General features: G+C 43.3%; 1 long non-coding RNA gene across 1 annotated transcript; it reads left to right on the top strand.

Moving 5' to 3' along the window:
• Positions 1–4989: 4989 nt before the first annotated feature.
• Positions 4990–9472, top strand: LOC135503330 (uncharacterized). The gene is made up of 3 exons (XR_010449884.1): positions 4990–5114; positions 8847–9137; positions 9350–9472. It is a non-coding gene; the product is annotated as an uncharacterized LOC135503330 (long non-coding RNA).
• Positions 9473–26301: the final 16829 nt, after the last annotated feature.

The following is a 26301-nucleotide window of genomic DNA, read 5'->3' on the forward strand; positions in this document are numbered from 1 at the left end:
AATTCTTTCTTTCAATAACTAACAATTTCGCCATCTTTGATCAATCGCTCTCCCCGAACAGTCGTGCATGCTACAGAGGTTTTAGTCTCTGCCACAAATATGGCGCGAGTTAGTATCAAATTTTTACCGATAGGTGACAGTAGCAGCGCAACGCAGAGAGAAACGCTCTTTTGGCGCTGCAAACGGGCACGGAGACCCGCAGTTGATTTCACCGAGGCGAGCACCTACACCAAGTTTGTCTAGATTGTCTAGCAGTTCGTTGATGTACAGTAGGTAAAGCCATGTTGAAAGTACGCCACCTTGCCTTACGCCCTGTCGAACGTTAAACCAATCAGATCGCACATTGTTTTCGACTACACAGCTTTGTATATCCTTGTAGCACGCTTTGATCAGGCTCCATAGAGGACCTTGTATACCGAACGTATGCAGTTTATATAGCAGGCCATCATGCCAAACAGTGTCAAATGCTTTGGCGGTATCTAAGAAACAGGCATAAACTTTCGAGTGTCTCTCTAGCATGTGGGCAACAGTCTCTTGCAAAACGAAGGATGTGGAAACGCAGCTTCTTCCTACCTGGTAGGCACTTTGCTGTTTATTTGGAAAGTTCATGTCATTTTCAGCTACCCACGGATTTATTCGCAAAAGTATCATGCGTTCGAGTAGCTTGTATACTGACGGCAGCAAGGTAATTGGGCGGTAACTTTGCGGGGCATTTTGTCTTTTCCTTTGCCTTTAAATAGGGTATTAATGACTCCTTGTTTGGCGGGTTTTGGAACCTGAGACGTTTTAAGAATTGAGTTAAACAAGGACGCAAGAAGTGTATGCAATGCATGGCCTCCGTATTTTATGTGTTCATTTGAGATGCCGTCAATTTCACACGCTTTATCATGTTTTAGCGTTTTCATCTCAGCCTTGATCTCATCAACCGTAAAAGGTTGGTCAAGAGCGGGGATATGCACGGCGCTGTCGGCAGAGTCCTTTTCAATTGTTACTAAAGTATGCTCGATATTTTCTTTGAATGTTTCATCGTATTTACCGGTCGTATCTGGCGTGGATACGTTTTCGAAATACTCAGCCCACTTTCTGCTGATGTCAGCAGAACTGTAGTAAGTTGTGCCACCAAATCGCATTGGTGGAGGAGCTGATGGAGGCTGGCGTCGATGTCTTTTCAGCAATTTCCAGAATAAGCCTTGGTCAATTTCCGCAGCAGAGCTTAAACTGTTGTAAAATTCATTCTCAAGATAAGCATCGAGTTTTCTAAGTTCTGCTCGAAATATCCGTTTGTGCCGCTTGTACTCAAGACGTTCGGTAGAGTTCGGGTCACCCGACTTACCGGCTTTTAGCCACTCGTGCCTAGCAAGGCGCATGTTTTTGTGGAGAGATTTTAGACAGTTATTCCAATGAGGACGGCATCGCTTGCGGGATTTCCTTTGTGGAATGGTCATTTCGGCGGCATTGCTCATAGCGCGAGTTATATTGCAATAGAGGGAGTCAACCTCCTTTAAGGTGGGATCTCCATTTACTTGGATGACTGAAAGTTCCTGTCTGAGTACTTGGCGATAGCTTACTATTTTATCGAACTCGCCCTAAAGATATGGTCTCCATTGAAGAGTTTTTCGCGAATCTAGGACAGAATTCGAGCACAGTGTGTCTGACGCGTTGCTGAAGAGTTTTAAGATTGTAAACACGGGCAAATGATCCGACGTATTCAAAAGTTCCTCGTCAATTACTTTGCTACACTGTGCATTTTCGAGCATCACTAGCGAAACACAAATGTGGTCGATCAGGGTTTTGTTAGAACCCTCGAATGGATCAAACGTGTAGGCAGGTCCTGAACACAAGTTGCTAACAGGAATAAAAAGGAGGTTCAATCTGTCCAACAGAGATTGAAGAGCTCTGGTTCTTTGGCAGGATGCCACACTGGGCTCACCACTAATCTAAGCTTTTAGGTCCCCCATTATCACTATTTCCCCGGTGGGACTGTAGAATTCGCATAGTTCGAATAGATAATCTACGTATTCCGCATAGAAGTTTGTGGGATAGTTTGAACTCGGTGGGTATGCCATAAAGAAAAACACAGGCCTCTGTGAGGCGAGGCTATGCTGACCCCCACCACACGGTCGCTGTCTAAATTAGGCACTCGGACGAAGGGCGAAAGGCATTTTTTCCACAGGAAAGAGGTGCCACCTTTCCCGCGCCTGCATCGGTCACTTATAAAAAGGTCGTTGGCGGCTACGCCAAATGATTCGTAATTACCATTGATCGACTGTAGGAAGTCTAGCGAGTCTGGGTATAACCAGTGTTCACAGATACCGATGAGGTCGAGGTCGCGTGTACGCAGGAGGTAATCCACGTAGGATGCACCGGCCATCACGCCGCGTGCGTTCCAGCAGGCGATACGTAATCCGTTATCTAGAATGCGTATAGTGGCCATGATTATTGTACAAAGAAACTTAATCGAACCACTCACGACACAGCACACCATCAGGCCAGAAATACTCCTCGAGTAGCGCATGCTTATCCTCCATGTCCAAAATAATCTTTGCTGATTGTGTTCCCCTGATTTTGCTTTTAATCAGACGAACCGTAGGTGATTGAATATTGCGATTTGAGAGGAACGTAACAATCGATTCGGAGGTTGAGCGAGGCGAGATGAATCCAACGAAAAGAGGTGCTCTCCTTCGACGTGGGGGCCGTACTACACCGACAAATCCGCAGTTTTCGGTTAAGTGAGGATCATTATGATGACACTCTCGCATTTCTGTTGGTTTTGAAGAGCTCGTAGCTCTCTCGGTTGTGCATTGATTCGTAGAGATGATTGTCTCGATCTTCCTTGGTGGCGGGTTGGTTTGTCGGTTCGTTTTTCCCGATGACTCCCTTGCGAATTCGGATGACCTGCTTGAGTCCACAGTCACCTTGTTATCGCGATGAACTGATTCCTGCGGTTTGGGTGCTTTCGAGGTCGCAGCAACAGCATATGTATGGGCGGTTATTTCCGCATTAAATGATGTCCTAAAACGCGTCTTTATAACTGGCGACTCGTGTGTGTGTGTAGAGCAACCCGTGCGTACAGAGCAAAACGCGCGTATCTAACTCGCGACCCCTACAAAGAACATAACGCGAATGTATAACTACTGTCGCATAAACGTGCCGTCTGATAACTAGTGTCGGATAACTAGTGTCGGATAAGTGCTGTCGGATAACTGCTGTCGCATATAAGGTTCCTCAGCCTTCCGCATCGCGGCGCTAGTTATTATTACTTTTGTTCTAAGCGACGTAATCCCGAGTTTGAGACAGAAGAGAAAAATGGCTACTAATCAAGATCCACATGTGCTCCAGCGGGCAGCACGCATGCTGCAAGACGTTGTGAATTTGTTGGGCAGGCCTACCCAGGACCAGGTCCCTCTTGATAATCGGGTTGATAATATTGCCTACTACATTACAGTTACCAATTGGTAAATCGTATGTCGCTTAGAGCAAAAACAATAATCATCAAGACACAAGAGCGCCGCGATGCAGGAGGCTGAGGAACCTTATATGCGACAGCAGTTATCCGACAGCACTTATCCGACACTAGTTATCCGACACTAGTTATCCGACGGCACGTTTATGCGACAGTAGTTATACATTCGCGTTATGTTTTTTGTAGGGGTCGCGAGTTAGATACGCGCGTTTTGCTCTGTACGCACGGGTTGCTCTACACACACACACGAGTCGCCAGTTATAAAGACGCGTTTTAGGACATCATTTAATGCGGAAATAACCGCCCATACATATGATTCACTCGAAAATTTCATCTTTGTAATGTGACAGCTGGAAGCTGCAGTGTCGTCTTTTTCTGAAAGTTTCGAAACACTTTCGGCGGTTGATTTTAGGTCCGATTTGAAAAGTTTCAAGTCATTTCGCAGTTTACTCACACCTGAGTCGCGTGAGTCTTTGATTCTCTCCCAAGCAAGCTTTATTTCATTGAATTCCCCGGGCAGTTTACCTAACATGTTACACTTTTTGTCTAATGAGTTTAGACGGAACGAGAAATCAGATTTCATTTCGTTCAAGTGTTTTTCAAGCTTATCGGTTCTGCTTTTTTCCCGTTGTAGAGATCTAACAAGTTTATCACATTCGTCTCTCAGAAAAGCGTTTTCTTTGGATAGGTTTAACATTTGACATACAGTGTCCTCTTTGAATGTTTTTAGTTTGCTAAGTCCCTCAAACCGGCGCGTTTCTGAGTCGTTTTTGTCGTTCTTGGTCACGCTTAGCTCGCCTTTTAGTTTCTGACACTCTCTCTTTAAGGAATTGTTTTCCTCTCGTAGATCACTGAATTGAGCTTCGCATGCTTCCCGTAGGCCTAGCGTTTCCAGTTTGGTGTCGAGTTTAGCGCATGCCTCCGTGATTGCGGTTTTGTCTGTGGTCAAACCGCACGTGGTATTCTTAGTAAACTCTTTCAGCTTTTTCAGCTCAGTCACGCACGATTTAGACGTGTTGGTCGAGGGAACGCACTCTCGCTTTAGTTCTTTGAGTTGTTCCTCCAGCCAAACAATGGAATTGGTTAATTGCTTGCACACAGACATTTGCGTCATCGCAAAGAGCCTTGCGGCTGCGATCACGCAGGCACTAAGCTCTTTAAGCAAGCCGAATCAGCGTCAGAAAATTGCGGTTTGCACGGTAGTAGACCTAGTTTATTATAGACCATGAGACATGACCATTTATCTTTCAGTTGCATTGCGCCCACTTGGTAACTACTTCAAAGTTGTTTGTAAATTCATTTGACCCTTTTAAGAGATGGTATGAACTTGTTACCACTGGCAATTTGTGCCTGTTAATTCATAAAATCAGTTTTTATTTCATGAAATAAAGATGTGAATAGGTGGCTACTAAATACCTAGGAACGAGGTTATACCCTATCCCTCTGTGTGTAGAATGTATTGAGGTAAGTCACCTGGGCACTTGGATTAAAAAATGGCCGCTTGCTTTATGCATGTGTGCCAAGCCAAGACAAAAATTACCAATTTCTCTCAATTAAGCTGGGAAAAGTTCATTACTTGTACAAAAAAATGGCTAGAATTGAGAGAATATATAGGTATTGAGAAGACTGTGGCATCTGAAGCCGTTTTGAGGTATGTAACTGACCAAATATGAAGGGTCAAAAGTGAAAAACGAATGTAAACAAACTAGCCGTTCGTTCGTTCGTTCGTTCGTGAATTCCTCCCGCTAGAATCGAGAAACCCTTATAAAAGGTCGTTGTATTTACAGTCTCTGGCGATATATAGTCTGTGGCATATTAAGTTGCATAGCGAGTTGGCCCTGTCAGTGTTTGATTTTAATGAAATTATAGGAGTATTTCGAATTGAGCTTGTGTTAATATTTTTGGTGTTGCCATTCAGTGTGTGTGTAGTGTAATAGGTCAGTACATCCATCCTGTATCCCCAGCCGTTCAAAATCGCATAGCACAACTCTGTCTTCGTCTGAGGAGGGGGTAGTCCGTCTCCTTGGTATAGACTGCATAGTGTCGAGATCAGATTCCCTCGATCCTTCTCAAGAGATGGGCATGTGACTAGAAAGTGTGGGGCATCTTCCTCTTCCGAGCGACATAATGGGCATTGGGGATCAACCTCTTGCTTGTTGAAGCGTACTCTGTCCTGTCGTAGGCCAAATCTACCGACCAGGAGTCTCGCTCTTGTAGTTGCCTCTGTAACTAGATACTGCTTTCCTTTACAAGCTTGCCACAGAGGATGGGGGCGACCTATCCATACCTGGTCGAGGATAATCCATTGGAGGGTCTTTCTGGCTTGAGCTTCAGAAACTAAGGCGTTGGTCCACGAGTCCTTAATCAACATGATGGTGTTATCCTTCCAGTGGCATTTCTTCCAGGGGTGTTGAAGTGCCTGGTGGATGTTGATGCCATACTTTTCGGCTGTTTTACATATCTTGTTAAACCAGCTCTTCGAGGTATCTGATTTAAGAGACAGTTGTCTTTGCGCGACTTGCCATAGGGGATTATTTCTGTCGAGTCTTGTGATGGCTCCAAACAGGGAGAGTTGACGTGCGTGAATTGTTGCCTCGATTGGTATTGTTCCAAGCAGCAGGTAGATGGCCGACTTAGCTGTGCTTTCCGGTAGACTCTGGATTAGTGTTAGTGCCTTTCGGTGAAAGAGATCGAGTTGGGACACTTGAGCTGCCGACAAGATGGTGGCTTCCAGACCATGCAGAAGTCTTGGGATGACGAAGGTGTCATAGATTTTCATTGATGCGGAAGGGTCTAGACCATTATAGCTGTGAAAACCCACACCCATCAGGGCATATGCTGTCCGTCTTGCCAGGGTAATCCTCGGTGAAATATCAGGGGACGTCTTTCCCTTTTGCCAGTTTAGCCCAAGATGTACAAAATCCCCCGCTATAGTAGCTGGTTTGCCCCCCAGGTGCCATTCCTGAACTTTACTTGAGCTTGCTTGCGACTGGTGGTGTGGACATACTACTGATTTCACTGGATGTAGTTCATAAAGATTGGTGTTTGAGTGGTCGTTGCTGACTGACATCATTGCTTGAAGTTCCATGGGACTTGATGTGAGAAGGAGTAGGTCATCGGCGCAGCCAGGGGATCCGATGTATGTAGGGCCTATATGTAGTCCCAGCCCTGCTTTAGTGAGGGACGATGCCAAATCGTTTGCATACAACTTGTAAAGTGTCGGAGACATGACTGCACCTTGCTTCACTCCTTGTCGGACTGCATATTCCCTGCTGTCTTCACCGCACCATCTCACAACCTCTGTACTGGAGTCATACAGATCGTCAATCAGACACCACAGAGATTTCTTCATTGGTGTACCAAACATCTTGAGCTTGAGGCGAGAGTGGGACACAACATCAAAGGCTTTGCGAGCATCAAGTGAGCAGATCAGCAGGTCCTGTTTCTTTTCCTTGGTTTCGGCGATGGCTTCAGTCACAAGAAGAGAGGCCATTGAAGGTGATCTTCCGGCTGAAAAGCCATACTGAAGTCCGCTCTGCCCATCTGTAAGGTCTTTCTCAGTGCACATGAGGCAAATCAGCTCCAGTAGTTTACCAAAGATTGACGTTATTGTGATCCCGCGGTAGTTATCTAGCAATAAGGAGTCCTTTCCTTTCTTTGGAATTGAGATCTTGTACGCCGTCTTCATTATCTTCGGGGCCTTTTTCGCCTTCATGATGGAGTTGAAAATGGCAGTGAGCTTTTCCATGGCAAGTTGGGAGCAGGAGAGTAATTTTAAATGTTCTGCGCGGAATCCTTCTCTATCGGCCGCTTTCTTCTTGCTCATCCCGTCAATCGCTTTCTTTATCATTGTGATGTCAATCTCAGTACCGTCATCAATGCTTCCTGCCACTTTACGCATGTTAAACAGCAGGCGGTCCATATCTGGTTCCTCTACCTTTGGGGTTGCTAGCTTTTCATAGTAGTTTGCCCACTCTCTTCTGATAGCGTTGTCATCAGTTATGATTTCACCTTCTATGCTGATTGCGGTTGTTGCTGTTTTCTCTTTCCTCTGTTTAGCAATGATTCTGTGGAAAAGAGCCTGGTCAGTGGTCAAAGCTGACGATATTTCTCCCAGCAGCTGCTTACGATCGCTTGCGTCCTCCCTCCTCTGGATCTGGCGTACCTTCTTTGTTGCCGGGTGGTCACCGGTGGGCTTTCCAAGCTGTTTCCAGGAGAATAGTCGATTTTTAGATTCTCTGACTGCTTCTGCCAGTTCATCAGACCAATTCTTTGGGCGACCTCCACTATGTCTGGACTTGATGGACCTGTATGGTACGGCTGCTATGGTGGCTGTGTTTAGGGCATTCTGAAGTGTTAGGATAGCATCGTGGGGATCCATGTCATGGATGGGAGAAGACTGCAACTCGTTTGACAGGATTTTTTCAAACTCATCAGGATCAGCTTCGTCAAATCGGAAGAGCTTTTTCGCAACAGGCTCCTTCTGTGACTTCTTTGGCGGGTTGAGACATGGGATCTGTGTGTCACTCTTCAGCGGTAAGTGTTTGGATGAATTTGTCGCAGCCTGATCCATGATTAGGGATGGGGTGGACCAGCCCGAAGAAGAGCTAGCCCTTTCACCAATACAGATGTGATCTATTCTGGACCTGTGTCCGAGGTGTGTGTGGCCTGCATTCAATCATGCATTGTTTTTGTGTACACAAATCACAATACATATACATATGTACTGTATGTATAGGCCTCTGGCACATCTGGCCTGATAGCATGTAGTTTGTGTATGTTTTGTTATGAATTGGCAGCTCATTCAAGCCTGTAATCTATACATGATTAGCACCTTATGAAGTGTGCCCATAGTGTTGTATGAATGTATAAATCTCAGCTGCATAATCTCAAATCGACAAATCCAATGGCTAAAAGGCAGTGTTTAATTCTGTATGTTGTTTCAATTTCCAGGCACTGCATTGGGCTAAACTTTAGAATCCCCGATCAGAAATGACGTAGTTTGATCGCATTCAACTATAAATCCATTGAACAGTGGTGCTTGTTTAGTCAACCGATGACCTTTTTTTGGGGTGTGATCGGGGATTGTAAACTCGTTCCCGCTATACGTGCAAAAGTAAGATAGAGCGCCAGGAAAAACAGGAAAAACCAAAACGCGATGGTGTGTTTAGGTCAAGTTATAAACATTAAGTACATGTTAGAGTAAAGAGTGTTGGGCATTGTGACCAAGAGGACCATTGACCATTGACAGTTGCATCCTGAGTGGTAGATAAGGATGCACCTATTGACTTTTCAGGCCTCTCTTGTTATATGTAGCATTGTAGGATTTGTGTGTATGACTATTATACAAAAAGTTAGTAATTGTTTTCTAAATATATTGCAGAACACACCAGTTCGATCAATTCTTTTGAGGCTGACATATCAAACAGCGGACATGAAACTGATGACGAAGAAGACACTAGACCAAGGAAGTTACTCCGGTCATCAAGACAAGATGCTACTCCAGGAGTCCAGAGAACATCTCACGTGCTTCCTCGCCAAGTGCATCCTATGTCGAAAAACAAAACACAAGCGAGACCGTGTTACAAAAAAGTCGTGTGAAGAACGGTTGTCCCAGTGTGAAACCTTACAAGCTGGATGCTTAATAAAAGGTGCAAAACAAAAGAAAGATGAGGTATGCATACACACTAAACATACATCTTAAAGGAATTTAAGATATAGGCTGTCAGTTGTCACCTGTGTGTATTAATCCGACAGCTTTATAGGCTGCATGTAACATAGCAACACATTCATTACTTATTTTAGTTTACTGTCCTGAGGGTGAAGTGCTTTTAAATTTCTAAACTTCTGAAAGTATCTCACTAGTTCCCCTTTTTGTATTTTCAGGTTTTGCTCCTGCATTTTCAAAATGTGGACCCTGTTTCTGCAGAAGTATGCTATCACCATAGTTGCTACGTTACGTACACTCGATTTTTACGTGCTTCAGAGAGTCGAGGACCTGTTGATACGAAGTATACGAAATCATTCAAAACGTTCTGCAGTGACTTTGTTATACCAAGAATTGTTGTCAATAAAGAAGTGTTACGACTGACAACTCTGACTGAAGTATTCAGAGGCTTCGTTAAAAGCACAGAGAATATGGACGCGTCTGTTACGCTCCAACTCTATAATAGTGCCAACTCTGATGGACATGATTCCAACTTTGATATGCCAACTCCAATGGAGATAGATAAGTACTCAGCCGCAAGATGTCTCTACCCGGTGAACGGTTTGTTCCAACTCTAATATGCCAACTATACGAGAGTTTGCAATCAGTCTGAATGATTAAAAAACGCCTAAGTAAGGCAAGATGATCGTTCGTCTTCTTATCCGCAAGGACGCAAAGATCTCCCATGGTCCATTCAGCTGACTTCCTGAACATCCTGAAGATATTGGGCACAAAAATAGCAACAATTTGATTGTAGCCATTGGTATTTTGGTGTTTAATGAATGCGGGTTGTAAAATGACGGCACAGGCATTTGACATGCCTCTGCGTCGGCTGTGTGATTTTCATGTTGATTTTTTCAGTGTAGAAAAAGTACATGGTGTCCTCCAAAGATTGTTTGACCACCCTGCATCAGGACTTGTCCCTGCTTATTCATGTTTATTGACATTTGCTCATCATCTTTAGATATAGGTTATTGTGACAGATATTAGTAAGGATAAAACAATCGTAGATGAAGGATATCTCAGTTGACAATTGGCATTGAGATCCAAAGATCTTAGGTCCAGCTACCCGTGACTAGTCAGATGATCGAGTCGTGGGGACACCCATCACCACTAATATTACCAAATGAGGCAGGTTTTGCATTTCTAAACCTTTTAGACAAAAAGAGGCCTAACTTTGGACAGAAATAAGTAATTAAGGTCTAATTGCACTTTAATTTGGCAAGCTAGCTTGTGAAAAAGACACGACATCCTTTTGTGTCTCAAGGAGTTGTATGGGCCGTGAAAACCGCAAAAAATATGTACATGTTTTTGTAAGCGGTCGTCGCTCGCGCAAACTTGTCTTGCATGTTTTTGTGAAAGAGGACGTCGAAGAACGCGGTCGTATATCAAAACAGACGTTGGGTGGCGCTCGAGACGGGTCATCCTATTTAGCGTCCAGTGGCGACCAGTCGCGTCCAACGCGAAATAATAGGGTGTATATGGTTAAAAATGTTTTCAAGCTCCTAAAACACTTTCAATAAACAAGATTTAGAAGTTTGGTGGAGTTTGCAAACCTAGTTTTTGAATAATCATCACCAGAAAACGATCTTAGTATGCCAACCTGATGCCAGATCCCGATTCCGCTTTTTCTATAAACCCAAGGAACGGCAGCTAAAACAAACATGGCGTCCAGTATTTTTGCTGGACGCATACTAAGATCGTGAAAGTGTTTTAGGAGCTTGAAAACATTTTTAACCATATACACCCTATTATTTCGCGTTGGACGCCACTGGTCGCCACTGGACGCTAAATAGGATGACCCGTCTCGAGCGCCACCCAACGTCTGTTTTGATATACGACCGCGTTCTTCGACGTCCTCTTTCACAAAAACATGTGAGGGAAGTTTGCGCGAGCGCCACCCAACGTCTGTTTTGATATACGACCGCGTTCTTCGACATCCTCTTTCACAAAAACATGCAAGACAAGTTTGCGCGAGCGACGACCGCTTACAAAAACATGTACATATTTTTTGCGGTTTTCACGGCCCATAGAGTTGGCTAACAAATTAGACCCTTATTAGTCTTTTTCGAACAAAGCTATGGCCTAAATTGTCTAGAAATGCAAAATTCGCCTCTTTTGGTGCTTTGACTGACGTAAAGTGAATCTGTACAAATACATTAAAAAGCAAGAAAACCAAGTATAAAAACATTCAGATCACTTACTATGTATTTTCTAATAGATACAGATAGTACAATTACTGACTACGATGTATTTTTCTCAGAAAAATCTCTGGAATGATAGCCTTTGAACGAAATTAAAGGTTCTCATCAAAATTATCATAAAGTGTATAATCATGGTTCATGTCATATTTAAGTATATGTTTAGTTGACTATTTACTAAACAAAACTAGACCTTTGTTCACGGTAAAGTAAAGTGAAGCTACACATGTTACGGTTGTTATTAACTATATCAGATAGGAGCACTTCCACTCATCAAATTCTCTAGCTGATGTCGAGTTCATTAGGAAAAAAAATCACCGTCTTCCGGAAAAGCTGTTGAAGGTCGAAATTTGGCAAGCCAAATTTTAAGAAGCTTGTCTTTGAAGCGTTTTCGAGAATCCTCTGCTGTCATTTTCCCCTGGAATGCGTCACAATCGTCCATCAGTTCTTCATTCAAAACGTAATGCCCATTCACCTTTTCCAGTGTGATTCCTCTCGTCTGTGCATCTCTGGCCCACAGCACGCTCGCATCCGTTATGCCAAAGAGCCAGTGATTTTCTGGGACAGCATCCCATTCCCTTAAATTTTCACCCCTTTCCGCTCTTACAGCCTGTCTTATTTCATCATCATCCAAAGGCCATTCAGCATCCAGAGGTAAAGTATCTGATGGGTCATTGGGTCCTTCATGGGGTTTTCCCATCGACACTGTTTGGGACTGCAAGTCTACGGAACCACGCACATCATCTGAGGTATTCTCGGTACTCTCAAGAACACTTTCGTTTGTAAATGCATAATTTGGGTCCAAGTGTGCAGCACCGATACTGGGACTGTCTGTCTGATGCTGGGCTTCTTCAAGGCTCGTGTAATGTAGTTCAAAGGGGTGTCCTAGTAGGCAGGCGGTATTTGCACCACGCCACCACGGGCACCACGCCACCACCACGCGAACAGGCGGAGCGATCATAATGACGATATCAAAATAGCGGTCGATTCATTGGATCATGGTTTCTTGGAACAATTATAGATGGCGTTGGCTGCTATCCTAGCTTCTCTGATGCCCGTTCTTGGGATTATTGGAATAAAGGCGTACGCTGTTACGCTCCAACTCTATAATAGTGCCAACTCTGATGGACATGATTCCAACTTTAATATGCCAGCTCTGATGGCGATAGATAAGTACTCAGCCGCAAGATGTCTCTACCCGGTGAACGGTTTGTTCCAACTCTAATATGCCAACTTTGAAAGCGGAACTTTGTATACAGTTTCGATACACATGCGAGTCAAGATATCCGATTCCGATGCGGTACGTACATGCATTGGTTCACTGGGTAATCTCATGCGTCTGTTCTGGGAAGTTCGTTGACTTAGTTACACAAATGAGTTGCTGATGATACCCTCAGTGGCCACATTGATATGCTTGGGTCGGTGACATACATTGATCTGCACCTGTAACCGGATAAAGTGTACTCTACACAGTCTCTGTGCTCGTGCAAGGTGGCACAAAATACACGCTTTTTGGCTCACCGTAGGGGAGTCTATGTAATACCGCAGTGTCCGTCGTCCGTCGTCCGTCGTCCGTCGTCCGTCGTCGTATCCTATTTCAAAAACAGTGGCACGTTTCTTAACCGCTAGGGCTATGAACTTGAAACTTTGTACACAGCACCCCCTAGGTCAGGTGACCTTTGACACTGAATCTCGGTCCGATCTGATTCTCAACTTGGCCACCAGGGGGCCAAATGTCGATATCTAAAAAGTGTGATATCTCAATTATTAGTGACTTGTTTTCGATGAAACTTGTGTTGTAGGTACTCATAGCAAATATACATCTTATATCATACGGGTTTTTAATTTGACCTACTTTTCAAGTTCACAGAGGTCATATGGCGTAAATTGGCTGTTAGAGAAACTATGGCACGTTTCTTAACCACTAAAGCTATGAACTTGAAACTTAGTACATATAACCCCCTATATCACATAGCCTCTGGTGCTGAATTTCAGTTTGATCTGATCCTCAACTTTGCCACCAGGGGGCCAAAAGTGGAAATCTAAAAAGTGTGATATCTCGCTTATAAGTGACTTGTTTTCGATAAAATTTTTATGGTAGGTACTCTTAGGAAAAATACATCACATATCGTACGGGTTTTCAATTTGACCTACTTTTCAAGGTCACAGAGGTCATATGGCGTAAATTGGCCGTTAGAGTGTAAACTATGGCACGTTTCTTAACCACTAAAGCTATGAACTTGAAACTTAGTGCATATAACCCCCTACATCAGATAACCTTTGATGCCGAATTTTGACCTGATCTGATTCTTTATTCGGCCACCAGGGGGCCATAATGGAAAAATAAGTGCAATATCTTGCTTATTTGAGTGAATTGTTTTCGATAAAATTTTTATGGCAGGGACCTCTAGCAAGGATACACCACATGTCCTACGATTTTTGGATTTGACCTCCTTTTCTAGGTCACAGAGGTCAAATGGCGTAAATTGGCCATTAGAGTGTAACTATGGCACGTTTCTTAACTGCTGAAGCTATGAACTTGAAAGTTGGTACATGTAACCCCCTACATTAGATAATCACCGAATTTTGGCCTGATCTGATTCTTGATTTGGCCACCAGGGGGTCAAAACTGAAAAAGTAGGAAGTGCAATATCTCGCTTATTAATGACTTTTTTTCGATGAATTTTTTATTGCAGGGACTCTTAGCAATCACACGATATTGATCTTGTTGATGTCATAGACAATTATTGGTTGGATCATAAACTTATATATACTGCCCTGTCTTATTACTTGACATCAATACACATCTAAAAAAAGTCTTCATGTCTGATTGTGTTCACCATATTCACCTCTAAACTAAGCATGATCCTGCCTACTAAAAGATGTATACGGTGAGCACAATGGCCCCTGGCCGTTTCATTCATAGCAGATAGGGCCGAAGGTAAATGTGCTATCCCATGCTAGGTTGGATAGGCAGTGTTGGAGCAGTCCAAGCCCCGGCCTAGGCCTACTGCTAGAGGTTGATGTTAATAAATGGACGTTCGGCCTCCTGGAAAAAAAGATAGACATCTTCAAACACTTGTCACGGAAAGGGTACATAGGCCTACATGTATTTTCAAAAATTCTATCGAAGAAGTCGGCCTGGAAGGGGGAGGGCTGAAATTCACTTGAAAAAATTCGTCGGTTTACCCGATCGATGATGACGTTTACAACTAGGAGTTGTATCGTTTTCTGTCGGAAGACGTACGATGGCGGGAACTTTCAACGCCTGCGGAAATGAAAGCATACCAGAAGAAGATTTCTGGCAGGCACCGAATCATGAGAAAAACCAATCCGCTAAATGGAAACGACGAGGAAAGAATTGTGGAAGTCGGTGGACATAGGATATTTCCGAGGATATCAGAAATTGAGCCTATAGTCAGGTATTTCTTTGGCAAATATAAAGGACTCGCTGCCAAGAAACTATCCGCCGTTATATCCAGGCAATACTGTGCGATGGGAGAAAAGCTTGTGCGTCGATATCTTGCAAAAATGAAAGAGAGTCAGAGTCAGAGCCGAAAACCTCTCTTCTCCAACAAAGCTTCGGCCTGTTCTGGCAAAATCAGTGATGGCCCGGATCCAAATGGACCTTGTGAACTTCTTAAACATGCCCGTAGAAATAGACGACATGAAGTACTGTTACGTTCTCTCAGTGCTCGACATCTTCTCAAGATATCTTTGGCTGAGGCCACTTTGCGACAAAGGGTCGCCTAGGGTGGCTGAAAAGATGGAACACGGCTGACCCAAAATAATCCATTGCGATAACGGCGGAGAACTCAAGAAGATGGTTAGCAGACTAGCAGAGAGGTTAAACGTAAAAATCATCAAGGGTCGGCCGTCATCCTATTTAGCGTCCAGTGGCGACCAGTGGCGTCCAACGCGAAATAATAGGGTGTATATGGTTAAAAATGTTTTCAAGCTCCTAAAACACTTTCACGATCTTAGTATGCGTCCAGCAAAAATACTGGACGCCATGTTTGTTTTAGCTGCCGTTCCTTGGGTTTATAGAAAAAGCGGAATCGGGATCTGGCATCAGGTTGGCATACTAAGATCGTTTTCTGGTGATGATTATTCAAAAACTAGGTTTGCAAACTCCACCAAACTTCTAAATCTTGTTTATTGAAAGTGTTTTAGGAGCTTGAAAACATTTTTAACCATATACACCCTATTATTTCGCGTTGGACGCGACTGGTCGCCACTGGACGCTAAATAGGATGACCCGTCTCGAGCGCCACCCAACGTCTGTTTTGATATACGACCGCGTTCTTCGACGTCCTCTTTCACAAAAACATGCAAGACAAGTTTGCGCGAGCGACGACCGCTTACAAAAACATGTACATATTTTTTGCGGTTTTCACGGCCCATACAACTCCTTGAGACACAAAAGGATGTCGTGTCTTTTTCACAAGCTAGCTTGCCAAATTAAAGTGCAATTAGACCTTAATTACTTATTTCTGTCCAAAGTTAGGCCTCTTTTTGTCTAAAAGGTTTAGAAATGCAAAACCTGCCTCATTTGGTAATATTAGTGGTGATGGGTGTCCCCACGACTCGATCATCTGACTAGTCACGGGTAGCTGGACCTAAGATCTTTGGATCTCAATGCCAATTGTCAACTGAGATATCCTTCATCTACGATTGTTTTATCCTTACTAATATCTGTCACAATAACCTATATCTAAAGATGATGAGCAAATGTCAATAGACATGAATAAGCAGGGACAAGTCCTGATGCAGGGTGGTCAAACAATCTTTGGAGGACACCATGTACTTTTTCTACACTGAAAAAATCAACATGAAAATCACACAGCCGACGCAGAGGCATGTCAAATGCCTGTGCCGTCATTTTACAACCCGCATTCATTAAACACCAAAATACCAATGGCTACAATCAAATTGTTGCTCTTTTTGTGCCCAATATCTTCAGGATGTTCAGGAAGTCAGCTGAATGGACCATGGGAGATCTTTGCGTCCTTGCGGATAAGAAGACGAACGATCATCTTGCCTTACTTAGGCGTTTTTAAATCATTCAGACTGATTGCAAACTCTCGTATAGTTGGCATATTAGAGTTGGAACAAACCGTGCACCGGGTAGAGACATCTTGCGGCTGAGTACTTATCTATCTCCATTGGAGTTGGCATATCAAAGTTGGAATCATCTCCATCAGAGTTGGCACTATTATAGAGTTGGAGCGTAACATACGCCAACTACGGAAATACGTACTGAATTACCGTTGAGTAACTAGACCTACACCAACTGACGACTGACCTGCAAAAACCATACGAGTACGAGTGGGTTATATAGTCTCCCTTTAAAGGGGTGGCCGTTCGTTTGGGTGGGGTGGGTTGGGGGGGGGGGGGGAGGAGTTAGATTTATCACTCACTCGAACACGTGTGCATAGTTTCAACATACTGTTGTGTGAGAGACCCTTATTGGCGACTTTGTGTAACTTTATCTTGCCTACCTAGCTGTTGCCTATAGTTTCCCATTAAAGGGGGACTATGTAGGAGCAGGGGGTCATTTGATTCATCACTGAATGTATCCCTGTTACAGGCGTGACTAGGTTAGGACAAACTGTGAGAGGTGAGAGACTCACTGGCTACTTTGTGTAACTTTATGTTGCCTACCAAGATGCTGCCTATAGTGCCCCTTTAATGGACATGTCTCGAATCTTATGCATTCTTTAGGGAAGGTGAATCACTAGGCTTCCCAAGCCAACAAGCTTGGGAATTCTTCTTCTTATCTTCAATATTGTGATCATTATTATACATTGTATATTATTATTATAATCGACGCGCCCGCCTGACCTTTGAAGACCTTTGTTCAATGGACACCAAAGCCTAAGTTGCATTCTGTCATCTGTAGCTGTGACTAATGACACATCTACAAAATAAGTCAGTTTGATGAGAAAGTAAAGGTTTCAAACCAAAACAGGTGCCCTCTGTAATGGAACTCTTGTAAAATAAACAATCCGTCGTTGTTGAAATCTCTCATGACAAACGGTTGGACACGGATGTATCGCGGCTTAATAATAGCCCTGCTTTTTGCGAATGCCATTAACAAGTAATAAAAACTCGTAAATCCCGTCAGGCAACAACGCAGTATACCAACATGCCATCTATAATTGGTAGGTGTAACCACAACTCTCAAGTGTCTGTGGTCTGATGGTCTGTTTTGATATCGTCATTATGATCGCTCCGCCTGTTCGCGTGGTGGCGTGGTGGTCGCGTGGTGCCCGTGGTGGCGTGGTGCAAATACCGCCTGCCGTCCTAGTAGGAGTCTTGGGCACTGAGTGGTTTCAGCAGAAGGGTGGATGGTAACAGGACGATCAGATACGCTCGAAATTACCACAATTTGCATTTTCAACATCTCTGAAGCAGCGCGTAGAACTAAGTGGTCTCCCCATGTACCTTGGCGGCTCATTCGACTCAGGTACTCCTCCCAACTGTTGTCACCACTCACAAACGAGAATAATTCAGTGCCATCTGACATCCTTGGGTTGCGTCGTAAAAACTCTACGATGTTTAGTCTTAGCGTTCTCGGGTTAAAATCGTTTATGCCGACGCGTTCCAACTGGTCGACGAGAGTTGCGAACATGCGGTTCCCATCGCCTTCAATTTTTCGTCTAACCTGGAGACCATGGTTGGTGATGGTTGCGAAGAATCGCTCTTGCATGCTATTTCTTGACTGGTGTTCCAATCTTGAGCATTCAATTGCTTGGTTGAGTTCAATGAATTCCAACATTGCCTCCACAGATGAGAAAGACGCTGTATTCGTTAAATACTCCTCGAATAGATATTCCTCTGTTGTCTTTGCAGTTCTCGGTCGGCGTTTCGCTTCTTCTTCACGCGTCATAGACGTGATATCGCTCACCGAAAACCATCCTTCATTTTCGGCATCATCTAAGATGTATTTTACCCTGTGACAGTACTTTTGTTTCCGAGCCTTTGTAACGACCCCCTCGACTGCCTTTGGTGCCTTCACCTTCTTTCCACTTTTCCGCTGTTCTGTACCTTGAATCCGCACCAACACTTTATCCCCAACTGCGTATACACTTGGACGTGATTTGTCTAGCTTTTTGTTAACCATCTTCTGTGCGAATTTCTTCGAAGTCTTTCTGACCTCTTCTCTAATTTCATCGGCAGCTGCTTTGAAAGCTTGAACATCATCCAGGGTTGCACTGTTCTCTTTTGTATCCACCTGAAAAAGACGTAGAAACATTGAGAGTATGAGGCAAACAACGGGAGAGATTTTACTTTCCATGTGGGTCATTCCAGCCAAAACAACACCCCCCCTTCCAATTTGGCTCATCTTCAGCACACATAGGGCACATCGAAGAAAATATCACATGAGGACGAGGAATATTCGAACCTACCACCTTCGTTTTTTTCGGAGCATTAAGTCGTGATTTCTCGCTCAGGTGTTCAATTATCTTGGAAGCTCAACACAGAAATTTCACCAGAATCTCTTTACTGATTTGTCACATGAAAAAGGAGCAAGCAAAAATAAACCCGCTGGACGAAGGATGACTGCATCCCGCATCTAGGAATTATCTATAAAGGATAATCACCCCCAATTATTTTTCGTCCTCCTCCTCATGTTCGTCTTCGTCCTCGGTTGTTGTTCCATCGTCTTTCTTATTCTTTTATTTACTGCCAGGCAACCAAGGCACTCGGGCGAAGAACGACTCAAAAGGACAATATTTATCTGAAAAAAGGTACACATGAAAAGTCGCCGGGCAATTTTCCATTGCTGTGTGGAACATGTACCTGACTTCTGTCTTCCCCAAAATATTTTCTGTCCCTCTGATCACAGACGAAAACTTTCATGTCCTACTAGGAATTCCTAGGGGTATTAATTCAGAGGGGGGTATCAGGAGGGGGCAAAATTTGATGGCGATCTCCTGGAGATCTCCAAGTACTGTAGTCTCCTCGGATCATAAAAACCTTTAGATGTGTACTTACTCTTAAAAGCTTCGTGCGGAGAGTTGTTATACAGTCTTGCGTAGGACGGCAATCTTTCAACCCAATAATGAGCCTTGCCCGTTTGCACAAATTGTGAAATGTCAAACGCGAGTTTCTCTTTTCACGTTCTTTGTACCCTTTCAACCTGAAAACAAAGAACAGGATTATTATTGTCCGTTAAGATTTATTCACAAGCACGAATTTCATATCTGCGGGACCTATAATTTCATGGAGGAGTTCATGGGTTGCAGTAACAACAGGCGATAAATGTAAAGTGACGATTTGGATATAAATTTATTCACTGACAGTCGGACCTACCAGTGGAACTACATATGTCTCCAAGACCCTGAGTTAAATTCATTTTCCCGGGGGGGGGGGGGTCCTTGCTCAGATTCATTGAAACAAATTCTAATCTGTACTACTGAACTTGCATTTTTTAAACATTTAAGCGCATTGAAACTAACCTTTCCTTGGGTCTGGGGATGATACGGCCGACCCTTGATGATTTTTACGTTTAACCTCTCTGCTAGTCTGCTAACCATCTTCTTGAGTTCGCCGCCGTTATCGCAATGGATTATTTTGGGTCAGCCGTGTTCCATCTTTTCAGCCACCCTAGGCGACCCTTTGTCGCAAAGTGGCCTCAGCCAAAGATATCTTGAAAAGATGTCGAGCACTGAGAGAACGTAACAGTACTTCATGTCGTCTATTTCTACGGGCATGTTTAAGAAGTTCACAAGGTCCATTTGGATCCGGGCCATCACTGATTTTGCCAGAACAGGCCGAAGCGGAGCTTCGTTGGAGAAGAGAGGTTTTCGGCTCTGACTCTCTTTCATTTTTGCAAGATATTGACGCACAAGCTTTTCTCCCATCGCACAGTATTGCCTGGATATAACGGCGGATAGTTTCTTGGCAGCGAGTCCTTTATATTTGCCAAAGAAATACCTGACTATAGGCTCAATTTCTGATATCCTCGGAAATATCCTATGTCCACCGACTTCCACAATTCTTTCCTCGTCGTTCCCATTTAGCGGATTGGTTTTTCTCATGATTCGGTACCTGCCAGAAATCTTCTTCTGGTATGCTTTCATTTCCGCAGGCGTTGAAAGTTCCCGCCATCGTACGTCTTCCGACAGAAAACGATACAACTCTTAGTTGTAAACGTCATCATCGATCGGGTAAACCGACGAATTTTTTCAGGTGAATTTCAGCCCTCCCCCTTCCAGGCCGACTTCTTTGATAGAATTTTTGAAAATACATGTAGGCCTATGTACCCTTTCCCGTGACAAGTGTTTGAAGATGTCTATCTTTTTTTCCAGGAGGCCGAACGTCCATTTATTAACATCAACCTCTAGCAGTAGGCCTAGGCCGGGGCTTGGACTGCTCCAACACTGCCTATCCAACCTAGCATGGGATAGCACATTTACCTTCGGCCCTATCTGCTATGAAAAAGCGTGTATTTTGTGCCACCTTGCACGAGCACAGAGACTGTGTAGAGTACACTTTATCCGGTTACAGGTGCAGATCAATGTATGTCGCCGACCCAAGCATATCAATGTGGCCACTGAGGGTATCATCACCAACTCATTTGTGTAACTAAGTCAACGAACTTCTCAGAACAGACGCATGAGATTACTCAGTGAACCAATGCATGTACGTACCGCAAGGAGGATACCGCGGTGACGTCACATCACGTGATCCCGACCCATATTAGTGATCGCTATGGCCAATCAGATTCAGTCTACTGACAGCACCAGCACTGAACACATCTCCACGTCTCGCTGTCTGGTGCGCTCCTGTACACAAAAACACCAATAGACATGAAATATTGCAATACCTAGTATGGATTCTTCCTGTGTAAAATAAAATTTACAGAGCAGATTAACTTCCACGAATAAAAAAGACGTTTGGCGTGGCCAAAGTGCGGAAATAATGTCTCCGCTAAAATACACTACGAAATACACTAGGCAATGCACTACGCAATATACAGTAGAGATGCAGTTGAGTTTGTTATTGTTTTGACTTAGAAGCCCGCCCATATCATAATATATTCATGTATTCATGAAGTATGAACTCATTTCTGTCCCATACAACTCTAAGAACAGTCAATTTCTCCTTAAATCATCACCAAAACCGCGATATCCGCAGGAAGATTTCGTTCTAGTGTCCGAAAATGCATGATCTTACAGGGGCGCTAACTCGACAAATAGAGGGGATCTATGGGGATCTATGCGAGTTTTAGGTATTACAGGTCTCGAACTTGTAAAATCTGTAAACATGCCTCCAAATCCCATTATGATAATGAAGAGATTGCCCCATATCTGGGAGACTGTTTTGAAACCATCGCTAATTTTGGAAGATCGGTGCCGGCTATTTGGTTTAAAAAACCCTATTTTTCCCCATCAAAACAGCACTTTTCATTATTCAAATGATAGCTTATTGTCTGAAGACTTATATCATAGCAGAAAAGTACTAATAACTCTGACTTGATGCGAAAAATCTAACTTTTTTGATGACTTGATTTTCCCTTGGCCGTGGATCGAGTTTGTTTACAATATGCAGCGCCATCTTGGAAAAGCCGTGACGTCACCGCGGTATCCTCCTTGTACGTACCGCATCGGAATCGGCCAACCCGAATTCACAATGACAAAAGATAGCGGAAGAAAGTATAAGGAATGATCGCAATATCTTGACTCGCACGTGTATCGAAACTGTATACAAAGTTCCGCTTTCAAAGTTGGCATATTAGAGTTGGAACAAACCGTTCACCGGGTAGAGACATCTTGCGGCTGAGTACTTATCTATCGCCATCAGAGCTGGCATATTAAAGTTGGAATCATGTCCATCAGAGTTGGCACTATTATAGAGTTGGAGCGTAACAGCGTCAAGCTACCGCACGTCAAATCTAAAAAAAACGTCTCAAAGCAGAACACCCTGAAATAGTATTTCTTAAAGCTTCAAAGTGTACTCAAAGTGAACTGGTATTTGTTGAATCATTGAGTGCCCATGACATTGTGCAAGAGAAAGTAAACTTGCAGGAAGAGATGTTGCCTGGTACTGAGACTGAGACTGAGACAGAAACTGAGACAGAGGAAGATACTGTTGATATTGCTGCTAGCCGTTCATTTTTGGAGCCAAATACTCGAGACATTTTTGCAACTGCTATGCATCTTCGTGACACTATTGCTAACACTCCAGCCACTTTTGAACAGTAGCCCCCAACATCTGATGACTTCACAGATGAAGCAGTACAAAACTGTGTGCCATAGATGCTCCTTAAGTTTGTGGCTTGGGTTGTTGGAATCAGTAGTGACCCTTTTTAGCTCAGCTGACAAAGTCAGCGGAGTTAGTCAAATAGCTAATGGATTGGTGTCCGTCCTTCCATCCTGCCATCTAGCCATCCTTCCTTCCAGCCATGTTGGGCATTTTGTAACCGTAGAACTGCGGCACTTCAAATATGGTATTGTATGTTAACACTGCAGGAAAGGGTGCTTACAGAAAAAATCAGTGCGATTCGACTCAAATTCAGCTCCCCAGGTGGCAAAATGCGTAATTGACCAAACAATTTTTTGCCGCTCTATTCTAGCAAATAAAAGCTTGAAATAAACTTGAAGAGGTCTTCGTGATATAGAAGTTTTGATATAAAATAGATTAGTGTCGATTTATATCACTAGTTGGCGGTAGTGGGCAAAACTGTTGTTTGACCCCGGATGACCCCGCTTTAAATTTCCCGCCCCGAACTGACATATCATCAAGAAAATGGCGGTGACCTTTTCTACCGGAGCGATGATTTTGTAAGTGACAAATTTTCTTTTTTAAGCCTTTACGGAAACGTATTTTGGTACGAAACTTCACACGTTTATAGAAAAGATCAACGAGAATGTGTTCAAATGCCCTCATAACGATGAGTTCAACAGAATTTGGTCAAAACAACCTTCGAATGGAGTCAACTTTCTTTGCGAAATTGAAGCGACGACCTCATTATTTATCGTAATTTATGCAGATCTGAGTCCAGCTGATGGGTGATGTTCTGATTTCTGTTCAAACTATTGGAAACTTCGGAAATTAGTTCTATTAGTTCTACTATTCTGCAGGAGTATATCATAGCCATTGATGTTGACAGCTAAAAGCACGAAAACTTTGTTCAGGTTTTTCGTCAAATCACGTGACCTCTCCAACACTCGATAATGCACTCTTTTCGTCCACGTTTTAGGCCAATCTTCGGCATGAACATGAAATCTAATAAGCGCAGTACTTAAATCAGATGTTTCTCTCGCCTTGAAAACATTCCTGGGTAAAATCCATTGAGATTAGCCGAGTTAATCTACTTTATCCGTGCCTAAAATCTCTGCCGCTGAATTCTATAAATAGAAACTATTAACATCGCGGCAGTGTGGTTCCCATTGTGCGCCTTCCCACTTCACAGCATGTCAGGAACTTTACGGAGAGAGAGGGCGTGCGGTAAGAAGAATGGCCAAAATGACGTCACGTTTTCCTGGCAATGTCTCTTGCCAGACCAGTCAAGCATTGGGAAAGCATCTTTAATTCAGACAACGTTAGAACTAGAAAAACGAATATGTTAATTTGCAAAATTAAAAGCAGATTTCACCACTAACCAGCCAAATCGGAATACGACGGCGCAAAATGTTCTCGCTTTCCTCCTGCTAAAAAACCTTGTTCCCGCACTCCTATTTTAATTTATGCCAAGGAATATGATATGATCTGTTTTCACTTTTTTGTAATTAAATGGTATTCATATAATGAGATCAATAGTAGTGTCCGTGTCAGATCCCATCGTTCAACTAGTCTTCTCTCCCCAGGTGCCTCACACGGACCTTCACGTCCCCATACTCAAGACCAACTCTTACAATATCGCCCTCAAAACAACCCTGGAGTCATGAATTCACAGGTGCTCCTGTGAAATATCAGTTCTAGTTTATTTATCAAACTGTATCGAGGGTTATAGAATCGAATGGATGTGTCGATCGTCGGGGCGGATTGATATGTGGTTAGGTTGTGCGTCCAAGGCGATTAGGTCATTCAGTTAGTTTGAGAAAGATCATGATCATGAAGATGCGTGTTGTGTTATCATAACTGGAAAATAAGTTGAAGTTATTATTAGTACTACGATTCTCACATGAGTAAAAGGTAGACCTTTTAAGCAACACAATAATGTTACTCCCATAAAAAAACTGTCAATTCTCCTTACCACTCACAGAAGCCAAGCCATTGCTGTTAAGTTATGCAGGGGCTTAATCAATTACTTGCACTCCCTGTGGGGTGAATAACATTACCTTTTGAACAGCTGGCTGTAGGGGGATGATTGGAACAGCCGGTATACCTGCTGACCTGCTGAACCCAGGTTAATGTTATTTTCAATCCACGATTGCAGGTCACCTGATTTTCGAGATTTCGCGGGTAATGAAATTGTAAACAAACGCATGTGTGCAGTTCAAATGTAAACAAAAATGTATTTTGGTACTTTTGGTTGCTGGACTTGGGTTTTCCCGCAGTTAGGAGCTGGATCAAATTGGTGGTCTATTGTGCTGTTTTAGTCAGAGGTAGCCCTTTATTATGAAGGGATTTTCAAATTAAGGTGACCATGGTCTTTTATGTGCTCAGCTCACCACAGCTTTCAATACTTGATGTATCTGAAGAGGCGCGCGGAACCTGACATGGCCTTACCAAGGAGCTGCTCACTTTGCCTTTTTGGCTGAGACATTGCTACATGTAGGACTAGGAGGAGCACGCATTTTAAAGTTATAGTAGTGATAGTACAGTTGGTTCGAGCCATTTGAAAGCCGACATGTGAAGGCCTTTCTGGGTTCTCCTTCTTCTCCGTATAAAAAGGGGCATATTGCTGACTAAGGAACAAGGCATATTGACATTGCCTCATCATCTCTATGGGACCAATTGATATACTTTTATATGCACGCATACATCGTGCCATTTCAGGGTCCGAATCTGTGGACAATTGGTTTGATTAATTTGTCTCTTCGATATTGCTCCTTTATTGCATTAGATTTTTATCGCTGAGAGGACAGGTCAATTTCTCTCAATAAAATTAATTTTGTTGACTCCTGTAATCTCTACCTTATTAAAAAAAAAGAAAGTGGTGCTAGTCCCAAACTGGTAATTTCTATTTATTTTGACCTCTGTTAAATCAGGATACCTCTCAATTACAGACAGCATTTTGTATCCTTATGCTGTACAACCCAGCCTGGACATACCACAGTTGTCCATGGAGAAGTCTCATCCTCTCTGACACTTTTTTTTCTGTAAAGCTACTGATACAACATACTGAACTAGGGATATCTTCCGTTGCCTCCTGTAATATTTACATACCATGGCTGATTAGTTCAATCATATTTCATCCAGCTGGCAGCTCTGCATTGGAAATTTTAGTGGTATAACGTGTTCTCTTGACCTTCAAACAGTAGTATAAAGCCGATATTTACTACTTTATACCCTCAGTCCTATGTTATTAGGTCATCCAGCTGAGCGCCAGGCCCTTGGGCCTCTTGTTATGATATCAATGAGGACAGCGCTGCAAAATACATGCAGAAAGTGAACTCTATCTGCCAGGATATTGTGTACTTGTCATCGAAAGGCAAGAGACATATGCCAAAGCACATTTCTTTGGGCATGGCTGTCCGTCATGTTACAGGGTCATCATCTGTAATCGACTTGTTAAACGGATATGGCCATTGCGTATCAAACTGTGTCGCGTTAGAACATGATACAGCATTAGCTGAATTACAGAATTCAAAAGGACCAATTGCAATCCCTTCCTGCGTCAAAGCAAACACTTTCTCAACTTTGGTTTGGGATAATAATGATTTTGGCGAGGAGACTCTGTCAGGCAAAGGTACCAGCCACAATACGAATGGTATCATTGTTCAGCGCAGTATTGGTGATCAAGAAGCAGGTCA

This window comes from Lineus longissimus, chromosome 19 (assembly GCF_910592395.1).
Source record: "Lineus longissimus chromosome 19, tnLinLong1.2, whole genome shotgun sequence".
Taxonomy (NCBI): Eukaryota; Metazoa; Nemertea; class Pilidiophora; order Heteronemertea; family Lineidae; genus Lineus; species Lineus longissimus.